This window comes from Talpa occidentalis, unplaced genomic scaffold (genome assembly GCF_014898055.3).
Source record: "Talpa occidentalis isolate TD23 unplaced genomic scaffold, MPIMG_talOcc4v2.1, whole genome shotgun sequence".
Lineage (NCBI taxonomy): Eukaryota > Metazoa > Chordata > Mammalia > Eulipotyphla > Talpidae > Talpa > Talpa occidentalis.
In genome coordinates this window covers 73,234,877-73,251,702 of record NW_026555331.1, presented here as the reverse complement: position 1 = coordinate 73,251,702, position 16,826 = coordinate 73,234,877, and the positions used below count along the sequence as shown (strand labels likewise).

Genomic DNA, 16,826 nt, shown 5'->3' with positions numbered 1-16,826 from the left:
ACACAAATGGGGTTAAGAAAGGAAATAAGTTATGGAGCAAGACTGCATTCTGGAACTGAGAGCCAGGCACAGGATCCGGGGCGTGGGATGCTCCATAGCAGTGGACACTGCACAGGGTGACAGATAGCATTTTGCATCTGATAGCCCTGGAACTGAGACCTAGAGTGCAGAATTCAGGGCATGGGATCCATACAGCTGCGGGCACAGCACTGGGTGAACATGGGGCAGACACAGCACCCAGCTTGAATAAGAGCTCCTGTGTTGAGGTGCTCCCTTCCATTACCCCCCAGCCCCCCATTTCTCAGAGAACCACGGGAAAAAAGCACAGTTCAGCAAGTACGGATTTCTGGTGCCACCTCGTGACCAGAACAAAATCACCAACTAGCTGATTCCCTGTTGGACTGAGTAAATACAGAGCGAGGGAACTGTAAGGGACAGTGCCCAACAACACAGCATCAATACCTTGGTGGGTTTTGGCCTACCAGTGCTGGTGTCAGTCTGGTAAACAGTTTCTGACACCCCTAAAGGAGCACTCCAAAGAGATACCTGCCAACACCAGTGGCACAACGTCCCAACGCATAGAACTAATTAGAAAGCAAACAACAGGGAGAAGAAAAAAATATAAATAACCAAGCAAGCCCGCAGGAGAAGGACACACCACAAAAAGAAATACAGTCACCAGAGCTCAACAATGACATTGAAGAACTTCTCGGCCTATCAGGTAGAGAATTAATGATCATCATGATTAAAAAGTAGAAAAGGAAAAGGAAAAAAATGATTTGAGACAAATAATCACTGAACTGAAGAATGAAATTGAGACCTTAGAAAGGAAAGAAAAGAAACGCAGGAGATTAAAAGATTACTAGAGGAGATAAAGAACTCTGGCAAAAGCAATGAAAACAGAATCTATGAAATGGAAGAACGGATCAGTACTGTTGAAGATACAGAAATAAAAAGAGCCAAAAGAGAATGGGAGCGAGAAGTGCAAATGAAGAAGTATGAGACTCTTAGACAGTTATCAGACTCCACGAAGAGAGGAAATGTAAGAGTTATAGGGATTCCAGAAGGTGAGGAGAGAGACAAAGGAACTGAGAAATTATTCAAGCAGATAATTGAAGAAAACTTCCCAAGCATGGAAAAGGAGATGAGTATAGACATAGAAGAAGCGAGAAGAACTCCCAGTTACCACAATGAAAAGAGAACTATAGCACGACACATAATAGTAAAGCTTGCAAGAGTCCAAGACAAGGAAAAAATAATGAAACTGGCAAGGGGGAAGAAACAGATAACTTATAAGGGAAAGCCAATCAGGTTAACTTCAGACTTCTCCAAAGAAACATTGCAGGCAAGAAGAGAATGGAGTAACATAATCAGCAAACTTCAAGACAGCAAATGCCAACCAAGAATACTTTACCCTGCAAAGCTCTCCTTCCTCTACAGAGGAAAAATATGGACCTTCTCAGATAAACAAACTCCAGAAATTCATCACAACTAAACCCTCACTCCAAAAAATCCTACAAGAAGTCCTAAAGCCAAAACCAGCAGAGGAATGAACAAGAACAACAGAATAAAGCAAGTAATAAAATTACAAAAAAAGACCAAAAAATTGTCAAATACAGATGCCAACATACCAATATTAACTCTAATTGTAAATGGATTAAACTCATCAATGAAAGGACACCGAGTAGTGGGCCTCCCTGGTGGCACAGGTGGTTGAGCGCCGCACTATGAAGCTGTCCACAGCCTCTGCAGTGCCTGTTTGATCCCCGCCAGCTGGCCAGCGAGAATCCCACATGGCAGGGCAGACCTCTCCTGTCTCACCTGCTGCTCCCCTCAGGGGTGTATTTTGGTCCATCTGTCTATTCTGTTCTGTTCCCACTCTGTCTCTGGTGAATCCTCAAACACTCCCGTGCATCTGGCCTATACCCAGTTTTTATATAAATAATTTTTTTTAAAAAGATACAGAGTAGCAGGCTGGATTAAAAAACAAAATCCAACCTTCTGCTGTCTCCAGGGAACACATTTAACCACAAAAGATGAACATAGACTGAAAGTAAAAGGTTGGAAAACAATCCTACAGGCAAATGGACCAAAACGGGCGGCAGGAACAGCCATGCTTATATCAGATGAAATAGATGTCAAATTAAAAAAGGTAAAAAGAGACATAGACGGACACTACATTATGATTAAGGGGACAATACATCAGGAAGATAAAACACTCATCAACATACACTCACCAAATGAAGGGGCACCAAAATATATTAGGCAGTTATTATTAGCTCTGAAAAAAGATGTTAAAGAAAATAAATATATAGTGGGAGACTTCTTCAACACCACACTCTCATCAATGGACAGATCAACAAGACAAAAAATAAAAAAGACACTAGAGCCCTAAATAAAGACATAGAACTCATGGACTTAACAGATATCTATTGGACACTGCACCCAAAAAAATCCGAGTACACATTTTTCTCAAGTGTGCATGGATCATTCTCCAGAATTGATCACACACTGGGCTACAAGACAAACTTAAACTGATACATGAAGATCAAAATCACTGCAACTATCTTCTCCGATCATAAAGGCATCAAGCTAGAAATAAATCATGAAAAGAAAACAAGGAAACCTCCCACTTCATGGAGATGAAATTCCCCCTCTTGGAAGACCACTGGACTAATGAGGAGATCAAAGAAGAATTTAAAAAATACTTTGAGTTGACCGACAAGGAGGACACCACTTTCCAGAATGCATGGAATGCAGCAAAAGTGGTAATAAGAGGAAAATATATAGCAAACAGGCTCACATCAACACACAGGAAAGAACTCAAATAAACAACCTAATCTCATATCTCAAAGAGCCAGAAAAAGAACAACAAAAAAAACCCCTAAAGCCAGTAGAAGAAAGGAGATAATAAAAATCCAAGCAGAAATAAATGAAATGGAAATTAAAAAGCAATCCAAAAGATCAGTGAAACCAAAAGTTGATTCTTTGAACACTTAAACAAAATAGACAAACCTCTAGCCAGGCTCACAAAGAAAAAACGGGAGAAAATATATATAAAGGGATTATAAATGAAAGAGGAGAAATCACAACAGACTCAGTAGAAGTCAAAAGAAAAATTAGAAATTATTATGAACATTTATATGCAAAGAAATTCCACAACCTAGAGGAGATGGACAAATTCCTAGAATGATGTAATCATCCAAAGCTGGATAAAGAAGAAATAGAACACCTAAACAGACCAATTACAAGGAGTGAAATTGAGGCAGTAATCAAAACACTCCCCAAAAACAAAAGCCCAGGCCCAGACGGCTTCACAAATGAATTCTACCAAACATTCAGCAGTGAATTAGTGCCTGTCCTACACAAGCTGTTTCAAAAAATTGAAAAAGAAGCCATCATTACACTAATACTAAAACCAAACAAAGACAGCACACAAAAAAGAAAATTACAGGTCAATGTTCCTAATGAACACTGATGCAAAAATCCTCAACAAAATCCTTGCCAACAGAATCCAACAATGCATCAAAGGGATAGTACACCACGATCATTCCAGGGGTACAAGGATGGTTCAACATACGAAAATCAACAAGTGTAATCCAACACGTCAACAAAAAGAAAAACAAAAACCATATGATCCTATCAATAGATGCTGAGAAAGCATTCGACAAAGTCCAGCATCCATTTCTAATGAAGGCACTTGAAATTCTCGGGATAGAAGGAACATACGTTAACATGATAAAAGGAGTATGTGACAAACCCACTGCCAATATTATTCTCAATTGCGAAAAGCTTAAGGCCTTTTCTTTAAGATCAGGAACAAGACAAGGATGTCCTCTCTCACCACTGCTCTTCAGTATAATACTGGAGGTCCTCAGGACAATAAGACAAGTAATCCATAAGACATACAAGGAATGCAAATAGGGAAATAAGTCAAACTATCAGTATTTGCAGACAATATGATAATATACATAGAGAACCCTAAAAACTCCACAGAAAAACTACTCAAAATAATCAACCAGTTCAGTAAAGTAGCAGAATACAAAATCAACACACAAAAATCAGTAGCCTTCCTATACACAAACAGTTCATCAGAAGAAGAAATCAAAAAACCATCACTTTTATAATTGAAACCAAAAAAATCAAATACTTGGGAATAAACCTAACAAAAGAGGTGAAAGACCTATACAAAGTAAATTATAAAATATTGTTAAAAGAAATTGAAGAAGACACAAGGAAATGGAAAGACATACCCTGCTCATGGATTGGTAGAATTAACATTATTAAAATGGCCATCCTCCCAAAAGCAATAAACAGATTCAATGCTATTCCAATACAAATCTCAATGACATTCTTCAAAGAAATAGAACAAATACTGATGAAATTCATATGGAACCACAAAAAACCATGCATAGCCAAAGCCCTACTGATGAAAACAAAGGAGAAAGGAGGTATCACACTTCCAAACTTCAAGCTATACTACAAAGCCATAATAATTAAAACAGTTTGGTATTGGAACAAAACAGACACACAGACCAATGGAACTGAATATAGAGTCCAGAAATAAAGCCACACTTATATGACCAACCAATCTTTGACAAAGGAGCAAAGAATATGCAATGGAACATGAACAGTTTGTTCAATAAATGGTGCTAGGAAAACTGGACCTCCACATGCAAAAATATGAAACTAGACCACTACCTTTCACCATGCACAAAAATCAACTCACAATGGATAAAAAAAACTGGACATAAGACCTGAAATCATAAAATATGGAGAAGAAAATATAGGTAAAACACTACAATACATACATCTCGGATACATCTTTAAAGACTCATCACCCAAATCAGTGATAGTGAAGGCAAAGATAAACACCTGGGATTACATCAAACTGAAAAGCTTCTGCACAGCAAAAGAGACATTAACCAAAACAGAGAGATACCCCACTGATTTGGAAAAAATCTTTGCCCTCCATTCAACTGATAAGGGACTGATCACAAAGATATACAAAGAACTCACAGGGCTCAACAAAAACAAACAATCCAGTCAAGAAATGGGCAGAAGAACTTCAAAGACATTTCTCCAAAGAGGAAATGCAATGGCCAACAGGCATAGTGAAAAAATGTTCAACATCCCTTATCATCAGGGAATACCAGTAAGAATGGCACATATCAAAAAAACAAACAACAACAAATGTTGGCAAGAATGTGGTGAAAAAGGAACTCTCCTACATTGCTGGTGGGAGTGCAAAATGATCCAAGCAGTGTGGAAAGCTGTCTGGAGGTTCCTCAGTCTACTAAAAATGGAACTACCATACGACCCGACAATTCCACTGCTGGGGATCTACCCAAAGGGCACAAAAACATTGATTCAAAGAACACCTGTACACCTATGTTTATTGCAGCACTATTTGCAATAGGTAAAACCTGGAAACAACCCAAATACCCAAAAATAGATGACTGGATCAAGAAGATGTGGTGTATATACACAATGGAATATTATTCAGCAATCAAAAAAGATAAACTCATGCCATTCGCAGCAACGTGGATGGAGCTAGAAGGAATTATGCTCAGTGAAATAGGCCAGAAGGAAAAACAAAAATATTGGATGGTTTCACTTATAACAGTAATATAGGGGAACCAAATAAGACATCAGTGTAAAAAAAATAACAGTACAAAACACAACAAAGCAAAAACGGGCAATTATAAATCAGAGTCATACTGCAGGGGAGGAGGAGAGAGAGGGATCAGGGGCATGAAGGGAGGAGCACAGGGGACTGTGGTAATGGTGCACAGGTGCCTTGGGGAAGGAAATTCTATGGGGACTCAGCCTGGGGTGGGGGTAGGGGGCAGCAAATACTGTTTAAAAAGAAAATCAATTTGTAGAAAAAATACAATAAAATAAAGTATTGATATATTACATCACATTGATTGGATTTTGGATGTTATATCAATCTTGCATTCCTGGTTGAGGTGGGGGAAGAGAAACCCTATTTATTGTAGTTTATGTTGCTGAATTTAGCTTGTTAGTATTTTGTTGAGGATTTTTGTATCTTTATTCATAAGAGATACTCGTATGTAGTGTTCTTGTGATGTGGTTCTTACGGTTTTGTTTTCAGGGTATTGATTTCATAGTATGAATTAGGAGTAATATCCTCTTCTATTTGAACTGTTTGGTATAAATCATGAGTGTAGCTATCTGGTCCTTGACTTTCCTTAGTGGAAAAAGTTTAAATTACTGATAGTATACTTGTAATGTCTATTTAGGTTTTTATTTATACGTGAGTCAGCCTGCTCATTTGTGTCTTTCTAGGTTTTTGTACATTTCAATTTAATTATTTAACTTATTGGCATATGGTTTTTTATTTTATTCCCTTATAATCTTGGCCTATAATTCTTTCAGTTTCTCTGAAGTCTGCTAGTGATTCCCATTTTTTTCATTTCTGCTTTTAGCAACTTGTGTTCTCTACCACCTCCCAATCTGCCAGCCTCTCCCATCTACCCAGCAGTTTGTCAGTTTTTTTGACCTTTTCAAGGTAACAACTTTTGCTCATATTAATAATCTATATCATTTATTTCCACGTAGTGTTCTCATCCTTCCTACTCTGGGTTTAGTTTTTTATTTTTCGAAGATGAAAGGTTAGGTGATTCATTTGAAACCTTATTTATTTATTTATTTTTTTTTTTAGAGGCATGTTTTTATTTATTTATTTATTTGTTTGTTTGTTTTGTTTATACATGCACTGGGTACAGTCAGAAGCGCGGGAGGGTGAGAGAATTCACCAGAGCCAGAGCGGGGAGCAGAGCAGGCAGAAGGACCGAAGTACACTGCTGAGGGGAGCAGTGGGCGGCAGGAGAGGTCTGCTCGCCATGTGGGACCCTCCTCTGGTGGCCGGGGAGCAGCCGGGGATTGAACCGGCACTGCAGAGGCTGCGGGCAGCTTTGCAACCCAGTGCTCAACCGCTGCGCCACCGGGGAGGCCCTGAAACCTTTTTTAAAATAGGCCTTTATAGCTATAAATTTCTCTCTAAGAATTGCTTTAGCTACATCTATTTTTGTTTATTTTCATTCTTATTGAAGTATCTTCCAATTTTTCTTCTGATTTCTTCTTTGATCCATTGGTTACTTAGGAGTATGTTGTTTAATTTCCATGTTTTTGTGTTTTTTTTTTTTTTCAGTTGTATTTATCTCTGTATTGTCCAAGAATATTATGCTCTTTTAAATTTATTGGGGTTTGTTTTATGGCCTAAGAAATAGTTTGTCCTGAAAAATTCTTCATATTTATGTGAGAAGAATATGTAGTCTACTTTTTTTTTTTAAAGGGGTTGTAGGTTGTTCTCTGAATTTATCCTACTTGGAGTTCTTTGAGCTTTTTTGGTGTATAAATATTTTATACACCAAATTTGGAGGCTTTTAGGCCTTTTTTCTTTAAATATTATTTTTACTTTTCCCCCTCCTTTTCTTCTATTATGCATGTCCCACAGACATTTTATGTCCCACAGATCTCTGAGGTTCTATTTATTATTGATTCTTTTTTTTTTTTTTTTTTTTGTTCTTCAGCTTAGATTATCTCAGATATCCTATCTTAAATTGGTTATCTTCTACCAGGTCAGATTCCCAGTTAAGCCCCAGCTCAGTTACTGTACTTTTCAACTTCTGAATTTCTGTTCATTCTAGTGTTTTTTTCTTTAGTAATTACTGTATCTTTATATTGTGATTTATTGAAGTATGTGCATACTTTCTTTGGCTTTTGAGACATTTTCTTTTTATGTAGTTGAACATGTTTATAACTGGTTTTGAAGTCTTTTTTTTAATTGTATTTATTATATATTTATTTTATCATTTTTATTTGAAAAACAGTGCTCTAGATAGGGGGGAGATTATACACAAGTTTAAACAGAAATCCCTGACTTAAAATAACTTACAGTTCAGTTCTAAAATATGGAATGCTTCACGAATTTGTGTGTCATCCTTGTGCAAGGGCCATGCTAATCTTCTTTGTATCGTTCCAGTTTTAGTATATGTGCTGCTGAAGCGAGCACTGGTTTTGAAGTCTTTTTCTAGGGAATCCCAATTTGGGCTTCCTCTTGACTGCCTTTTCCCTGTGTTACTTTCCTGTTTCATCAGGTATCTTAAAATTTTGTAGAAAACTGCATTTTAAATAATAAGTGACAACTGTGGACATTAAATTCTTTTTCACTTTTTTTTTGTTGTTGCTATTTGTTTTGTTTGTTCAATGACATTACCATACTAATTTCTTAAAGTCTTAATTCCCTGTTGTGTGTGTAGTTATTGAAGATACTACATGGCTAGTTTAGTTGCTTGTGAATTATTGGAAAGATACTTCCTTAAATGCTTTGAGCTAATTAAGTCTTTTATCCTTTCCTGCCAGACTTTGTGTTGAGGCATATCTTATGTTCTCTAGCAATTTATAACCTACTTAGCCTTCATTTTCTCTTTATTTACACCCTCAAGGTTATCCAGAGTTGAGAAATTAAAATTTTCTCAGGACATGTATACATCACTGCAAATGCATGTAGCATTCTGGATCCTCAGGAATATGTCAGGTCTTTTCAATCAGTTTAGGACATCTTATTCTCCAGATCTTCCTTCTTAAGTATTTTTGCTAGCTTCAATTCCTTAAGCCATTATTACTGCTTCAGGAAGCTACAGTCTAGTAAGTTGCTGATGATTTTTTGAGACAAATGTGGGATCAGGTTTTCTCATGGAGTAAGCTCTGAATTGGGTCAATTATGATATATCCTTTGAATAAGAGCCACCAGCAAGTGAGATACTGGTAGTTCTCTGGGCATAGGACTTTTGAGGAACTCCAAACATAGTTTGTTCTCTCTGTAACTACTATGTTTCTGGTTTATGCAGCTATTCTAGTTATGAGGATGCTTTTTTTCAAGGGCACCTTGGAGATTAAAAAGGGGCTGAGACTAGGGCAAGTTAAAACACCACAAAGTTCACTGTTGAGATTCAGTTAGTTTTTTTTTTTTTTTTTTAGGAAAAGCTATTTCAGATCGTTTTGAATCTCTGTTTAATCCTGAGTTCTGAGACATGAGATTATTTATTTTTTTGGCCACTGTTTTCATTCCTTTCATGAAGGAGTGGGTTAGTAAGTATCCTTACTACTCCTATTCTGAAAGTTTTTCCATCACATATTGAGATTTCAGTCATTCTGATAGGGGTATGCTGGTAATGCGTTGTGATTTTAATTTACATTTCCATAATGGCTAATGATGCTGAACATGTTTTTATGATGTGTTTATTTGCCATCTGCCTACCCTCTTTGTAAAATATCTATTCATGTTTTTTACTCCTAAGTTGTGTTGTTTTCTTGTTACTCTTGAGTTTTGATAGGTCTTTTTTTTTTTAAACCTAGATATTATTCCTTTGTTGGTTTTATGTCGTTTACAAATATTTTTCCAGAGCAAAATGTGTATTTTTCATAATGTCCATTTTATAGTTTGTGCTTTTGTTAAGACATCAAAGAACTCTGGTTGAAGCCATGCAAAATTTGGGGGATAATGTGATGGTATGTGGGTTCTCACACATGCATTCATAATTGAAAGCCCTAACTCAAGCTCAGTATACGATAGGGTTTAGTTACAAGGGGTGATTGGGATAAGGAAAGCATTCCTAATGCAACAAATGGCTGGCTACCCTACTCCAGATAGTGTCTGCAGTGTGCATTTGTCCAAACCAAAAGCTATTTGTGCAAGATGGTATTAGAGACAACAGAATTTGTGTCACACCAGTAAACTGGATTGGGACCCAACTCATCTGTGGCAGCCGGAGGCAGTCACAGGTGGCACTGCTGAGGCAGCACCACAGCAGCATAGCAGCAATACAAAGACCAGGATGGGTAGTACCATGTGCCAGACCAGACAGCTTTCAGAGATAGTGCCAGAGAAACTAAGGCAGCAATGTTGCACTTCTTTAGAGATGCAGGGCATAGGCCAGTGCTACTCCTGATGAATGCAGCTGAAAGGAAGGTCTCCTTGATAAAGGGCAGCAAGGGACACTAAAACTGGCCAAGGACACTGTCCCAATAGTTTTACTGGTCACTGAGTTCTTTACCCACGTGCACAATTTCAAGATTACTCAGGCTCAGAAAACAACAACAAAAGGGCTTAACAAACCAGGGAAAAACAAAGAGTTACTGAGGCCAATAATGACTGTTTACCTCACCCAAAGCCGTGTCCAGTGTTTCTCAGGCCTGTACAAAAGCAGTTAAAACACCACTGAAGGGGAGGAGCTCCTGTCCCAAACAACATGTGTCTAAGATGGCATCTTCCTGCCTCTGCCGACCTGGAACACACGGCAGCCAGACTCCAGGCCAGGTTCCCACTCACGAAGACAACAGAACATGCAACAGGAAATGCTCCTGGAGCTGCAGGGACACCCCAGCGCAGCACCAGAAAGTGACACTCAAAACAATAGCCAAAAGAGCCAACAAATGGCCACACTTACGCAGTTCATCGAGGTGCCTGACTCTGGGTCTTCACTTTCTCTGCCAGGCTGTAACTGCAGCAAAACTGGGAACAGTTTCAGTTGCTCAGCTAATTGGAAAGCCTCCAAACTTTTCCTCTCTGAGGTTGGCTACTGGAGACCTCCACCTTCAGAGGCCCGCAACAGCCTTCTGGAAGATCGGTGCGGTAGGGGGCCAGAATCCACTGACCCCAAATACCAAAGATCCAAAAACCTTGAATCCCCAACACTGAATGAATCCACAACCCCTCTGCAGTCCCTTGTATCTCTTAGTGGTTGCCCCACCCCAAAATATGATCCTTTTTAGCATTTTCTTTGGGGCTATCTATCCTTACCATCTGTAATAGTCCTTGGCTTTAGCCCCTGGTTACATCCTGATGAATGAAGCTGAAGCAGAGGCCTGTAATGTCTCAAGGGACTGTGAGGGTCTGTGTTATATGTCTGTCTGAATGAGACTTTCTGGACTAGTCTCTCTGAGGCTTCTCTGGACAAGTCTCCCCAGAGAAGTTTCTCTGAAGCCTCTCTCAAGCTGCCCTTGCCTTATCTCTCTTCAGCATACCCATCTTTCAAACTTGTTTGGTCCATTTTCCAAACCAGCTGTTTCAAAGATTTGATTGGTGCCAATGCAAGCATTAGCCTGATTGATGCCAGTGGGATCTCAAACCTGATTGGTCCATTTTCAAAACCAGGTCAGTATTCAAAACTGAAACCCTGATACCATATCCAAACTGCCCTGTGCCTTCTCATCCTGGTGCTGGGCAGGCAAGATCTATTGTAACTGAATTGTGTTGACCAGGTTTAAACCTGACCCAGGTGTCCCCATGACTGCCATGGTTTTTTCTCTCTATGTGACTTGTGCTGGAGTGAAGCTGGGCAAGTTCTGCCACTATTGGAGAACCAGGATCTGTGAGGGCTACTCTTACATGCCTAATCTTAGAACGCAAAGATTTTCTATTTTTTTCCTAACAGTTTACATTTGTGATATACTTTGAGTTCATTTTCATGTAAGATGTGAGGTGTAGGTTGAGATTTTTTTTTTTATTGCCTTTGGATTTTAAGTTGTCCATTATAATTTTTTGAATGTCTATTTCTTCCCTTATTGAATTGCTTTTATGTGTGGATCTGTTTCTGGGTTTCCAAAATGTTTCATTTACTTATATGTATCTCTTTGCCAAATTCACTGCCTTGATTATTTTACCTATACCTTAATTTTGGAAATAGTGACTTCCCACTTAAACTTTGTTAGGCTAGTTTTACCTCTTCTAGGGCCTGTGCCTTTTCCTGTGTATTTTAATATAAGCTTGTCTAGATATATAAATTCCTTGCTTTAATTTTGATAGGAAATGCATTAAAACTATAGATCAATTTGGGACAGATGGACATCTGTATCTTTAATATGAACACTTCATTCATTAGACATTCTTTAGGTTCTTTCATCAGTATTTTGAAAATTTTAGCATGCACATGCTATACATGTTTTGGTGAGTTTATATCTATATATTTGGAATGCTTGTAAATTGCATTGTGTTTTAAATTTCAGTTTCTACATGCTTATTGCTAATTTTTACAAATTGATTACTTTTAGTGTATTCCTGTTACATCCTATGACGTTGCTGAACTCACTATTTAGTAATAAGCATGTTTTGTAGATTTCTTGATATTTTCTACATAGATTGTCATGTTTTCAATTTTCCATTTCAGTCTGTATGTTCTCAAATGAAACCTTTCCCCCAGCACTCACTTTGTTGCAGGAGGCTAGAACTTGCAATACTATGTTTTGTAACAGTGATGAGGGCAGACATCATTGCCTTTTACTGATCCTTGGAGGAGAATATTCATTTTTTCCTGGTGAAGTATGATGTTAGGTATAAGTTTTTTGATAAATTCGTAAGTTGAGAAAGTTTACCTCTATATGTATTATTGACAGTTTTGTCATGAATGGATACTGGATTTTGTTCTATCCCTTTCTGTACCCATTGATAAAATTTTTCTTTTTAGCCTGTTGATATGGTATTAGTTGATTTTGGATGTTGAATCAGCTTTGCACACCTGGTCTATAGTTTTCTCTTTTGATAATATCATTGTCTGACTGTACTATCAGGGTAATATCGGTATCAAATATCAAGATTCCTAAATGAGTTTGGAAGTCATCTCTCTTCTATTTTATGGAAGATATTGTTGAAAGCTGATGTTAATTCTTCTAGAATTCATCTAGAAATCTATAATGAAGTCATCTGTGCCTAGTGGTTTGCTGTGGGGGACTTTACACTTAAAATTCAGTTTCTAATGGTTATAGGCCTACTCAGGTTATCTATTCCTTCTTGGTTGAGTTTCATATGCTTATGGTTTTTGAGAAATTGATTACTTTCCGCTCATTTGTGGAATGATGAATGTATTGTTTGTGGTATTCCCATATCTCTTTAATGGTGGTAAAATTTTTAGTGATAGACCCTATTTCAAACTCAAACTGGTCATTTGTATCTTTTGTGTTACTGTTCTTACAGAAGTTAATCAATTGTGCTTACCTTAATTGGATTCTTGTTTTTAAAAATGATTTTCCCTTTTTTTAGTAGTTTTTTTTTTAAGATTCATTTATTTATACAAGCACTGGGGTTCAGGCCAGAGGCATGGGAGGGTGAGAGAATTCACCAGAGACAGAGCAGGGAGCAGAACAGGCAGAAGGACCAAAGTGCACTGCTGAGGGGAGCAGCGGGCGAGACAGGAGAGGTCTGCCTCACCATGTGGGAATCTACCTGGTAGGCCGGGCATCAAATGGGCACTGCAGAGGCTGTGGACAGCTTAACAGTGCTGCGCTCAACCTGCTGTGCCACCGGGGAGGCCCAGTTTTCCTTTTTCCATTGATTTCTGCTCTTTAAATATTCCCTCCTTCTGATTGCTTTATTTTCTGCCTTTCTAGTTTCCTGAGGTTGAAATTCAAATTATCTATTTGAGAATTTTATTTGCAATGCTGTGTTTTAGTGATAAGAATTTTCCTTTCATTTCTGCTTTCATTGCATCTCATGTATTTTGATGTTACATTTTCTTTTTCATATATTAAAAATTTCCTTTAAGAGTTTCTCTTTGATGCATGAATCAGCTAGAAGCATGTTATCTGTGTGCTTACTATTTACCTTCTGTTGTTGATTTCTAGTTTAACTAAATAATTATCATGCAACTCACTCTGTATGATGGGTGTGAAACCGAGTGAACCCTGGGAGGGAGATTACCTGGTTGGTGGATCCTCACTTGCGTGCTTCTGACTGTAGGACATGACCTGAAATCAGGCACCATGTGAAATGATAACAGGATTTATTTGCACAGGGAGTGAGAGAGAGAGATAGAAGAGACACAATTTACAGGTTGGCATATGGCCTGATGCCATCTCTCCTACTCAGGAGTGTCTTCTGAGCAGACTGAGGGCCAAGCCAAAGACAGTATCTGGCTTCTGTTCTCCACCAGTGGTTTAATTGCTAGAAGGCAACAGCTTTACTGCCAAGACCCCAGCAGCTTATTTGGTGAAAGTCCCATCAGCTTAATTGCCGCACAAGCCTCAGCGTTGTAACTGTGTGCGAAAAGTTAAAGCTAAGTGACAGCAAGCTTACCTACCAAAAGTCTCAGCAGCTAAACCGTTAAAAGCCCCAGCAGTTTAATTGCCAAAAGCCTCATCTCTGCCAGTATTTCCCATCAGTTCCTGTTCTGGGTGTGGAGTTTGAAAAGTTTCACCTTTTACCATTGAGTTTTCATCAGGAGCTGGAGTCTAGAAAGTGCCACCATTTATCATTGAGTTGGCTATGAGTGCCACTTACTGGCTGGGAGATTGTCCCTCACTGTTCGTCTTACAGGTTCATTCGTCTCTCTTCATATCCTTTATTTGGTGACTGTTCCTTTGTGTTTTGGAAAATATGTATTTTTTTATTCTTGAGTGGGTGAGATATTCTCTGCATGACGCATTGTCAATGATTTTTTTTTTTTGGTTCTTCAGAGCTTTCGTAACTTAGTTGATTTCCATTAATTTATTTATTTGTAATTGTAACAGTTGATTTTCTATCTACTAGTTCTATCAATTGCTGAGGACTGGGGGAAGGTTTTGTGATCTCCAGTTATAATAGTGGATTTGTCTGTGTTTGTAGCTCTATCAGTTTTATGTACTCTGAGGCTCTGTTTGGTGTGTAACAGTGCAAGATTAGGGGGAACCAAAATGTCGTAGTTGATGGATTCTCACCTATGTACTACTCTAGTTGTAGGACATGGCTCAGAGTCAGGTTTCAACTACAACAGGTTTATTTACAAAGGAGAAAGAGAAGTTGGGAGAGAAGAAAGAGTTAGGGGAAGGGCCATGGTTTGAAGGTCATAAAGGTCTTAGGTCACGAAAGTCTCAAAGTTCTCAGGTCATGAATGTTTTGAAGGCTCAGCAGGGTGGCACCATAGCAGTCAACAACAGCAATTTGAAGGCCAGATCCGGCAGTACTGGACATGTGATACTAAGGACATTAGGCTTTAAAATAATATATCATTTTTTGTAAAAGATATGTCTTCATAGAATAAGCTTGAACATGAAATACATCAAAATATATTATCTGAATGATAGATTTATGGATGATGGCCTTACTACATTCTTTATAACAGTACTACAAAAAATGTATTATCACAAAACACAGCTTTGAAAAACTTTTAATTGCACATATTAAAATTCTATTTCTCCAGTTTATTTCCTGTTTCAAAAGAAACTATGAGTAAATGCTCCCACTGCTAGTTACATAATACCCCAAAAAGTAAGACCAATGGTTTGATGCTAATGAACATTTTAAATGAAATCAAGTCAAAAGGCAATGATACTTGAATTACAAGCTTCAGAACAGATGAATAAGGTATTGGAAAACAACGGAACTACTCATTTTGCACCATTTCTTCCCTAAGTTTCTCTAGTTCGTATCTTTCACACAGTTTCTTCCATCTTCAATCTGGTTTTCTTACTAAAAGCATTAACTTTTATTATCACTCAAACTATCAGCTATGGGAATAAATTAAAGATATTTTCAAACATGTAAAAACTCAAGGACTTACTTCTGATATACCCTGTATTAGGAAGACACTGGAGAATATGTCATTGCAAAAGGAGGAAATAGAAACATTATCTGTCTATTGACAAACATAGAACTTTCTATATTTTGTGTAGGTAGATGAAGAACAATGCAAAGAAAAATTTGTGGCAATTATTTTTTCTTAAAAAGGTTGCACAAGGACTACTTTAGTACTTAAGGGACCACACTTTTGTGGCCATAGTATTAATATTTACTTCTGACTTTAAAAAAAAAAAACTATCATAAAGGACAAGAAATAGAAATGTGGAGTGCTGTTATAGGAGTTAAATCCTCATATACCATAGTAAATATAGATAATAGATACGTAATAATATGTCTGCTTTTTAGAATAATAAAATAAATGCCAAAGGAAGCAGCTTGAAAGAGTTAAAAAGTGATTGCCAAACTTCTGATCTGATCAAGACAATATAGTTCTGTTTTTCCCTACTTCTCCCACTAAGAACGACTAATAATCCTTAGAAATATGAAGGCAGTAAGCTGATTTGGAAATCTCCCGCAACAGAGGAGCTATCCAGGCAGTCAGGCATTGTAAGCATAAAGAATCTCAGCAGCAGCCTAGCCTGGGCCACGTCTTTGTCCCTTTGGTCTTTGTCCCCTTGGTATATACCACAGAGTCAATAGGGTTTCCAGGGGGTACCACAAGAGACCTAATGAAAACATTTAGCCCAGGTAACAATCCACTTTGTGTTCAGATCTCCTGTCTCTTTTTTTCTTGTGTGTGTGGGTGTATACATACATACATTTTACGTCACTATTCATTTTTGTGCAGTTTGCTTTCTCCTCACAGGTGTAGACCTCATAAAATTCCCACCACCAAGTTACCCATGAACCATCACCATAGTCTCTTGTGCTCTTCCTGCCCTTGTTTTAACCCTCTCCCTCCCCTGCTCCTGCTGAATGTCTCCAATTTATATTACCTGCTAGTCTTGTCTTTTTTTTTTTTTGCCCCCAATCCCTTGTTTCCCCTGTATTCTTCCTATAAGTGAAACCATCCAATATTTTCCTTCTGACGTATTTCACTGAGCATAATCCCTTCCAGCTCCATCCATGTTGCTGCAAATGGCATGAGCTTATCTTTTTTGATTGCTGATTAGTATTCCATTGTGTATATATACCACATCTTGATCCAGTCATCTCTTTTTGGGCATTTAGGTTGTTTCCATATTTTAGCTATTGTAAATAGTGCTGCAGTAAACATATGAGTGCAGGTTTCCTTTCAAATTAATGT

The 16,826-nt window shown here is 38.0% G+C and overlaps 1 protein-coding gene and 1 non-coding gene across 4 annotated transcripts in view; one reads left to right on the top strand and one right to left on the bottom strand.

The window, feature by feature from the left end:
* The window catches only part of SPIDR (scaffold protein involved in DNA repair), a 545,150-nt gene that overhangs the window by 15,639 nt on the left and 512,685 nt on the right, over positions 1-16,826 (top strand). The window lies entirely within an intron of this gene.
* LOC119252249 (U6 spliceosomal RNA) lies at positions 7,935-8,041 on the bottom strand. The gene has a single exon (XR_005126748.1). It is a non-coding gene; the product is annotated as a U6 spliceosomal RNA (small nuclear RNA).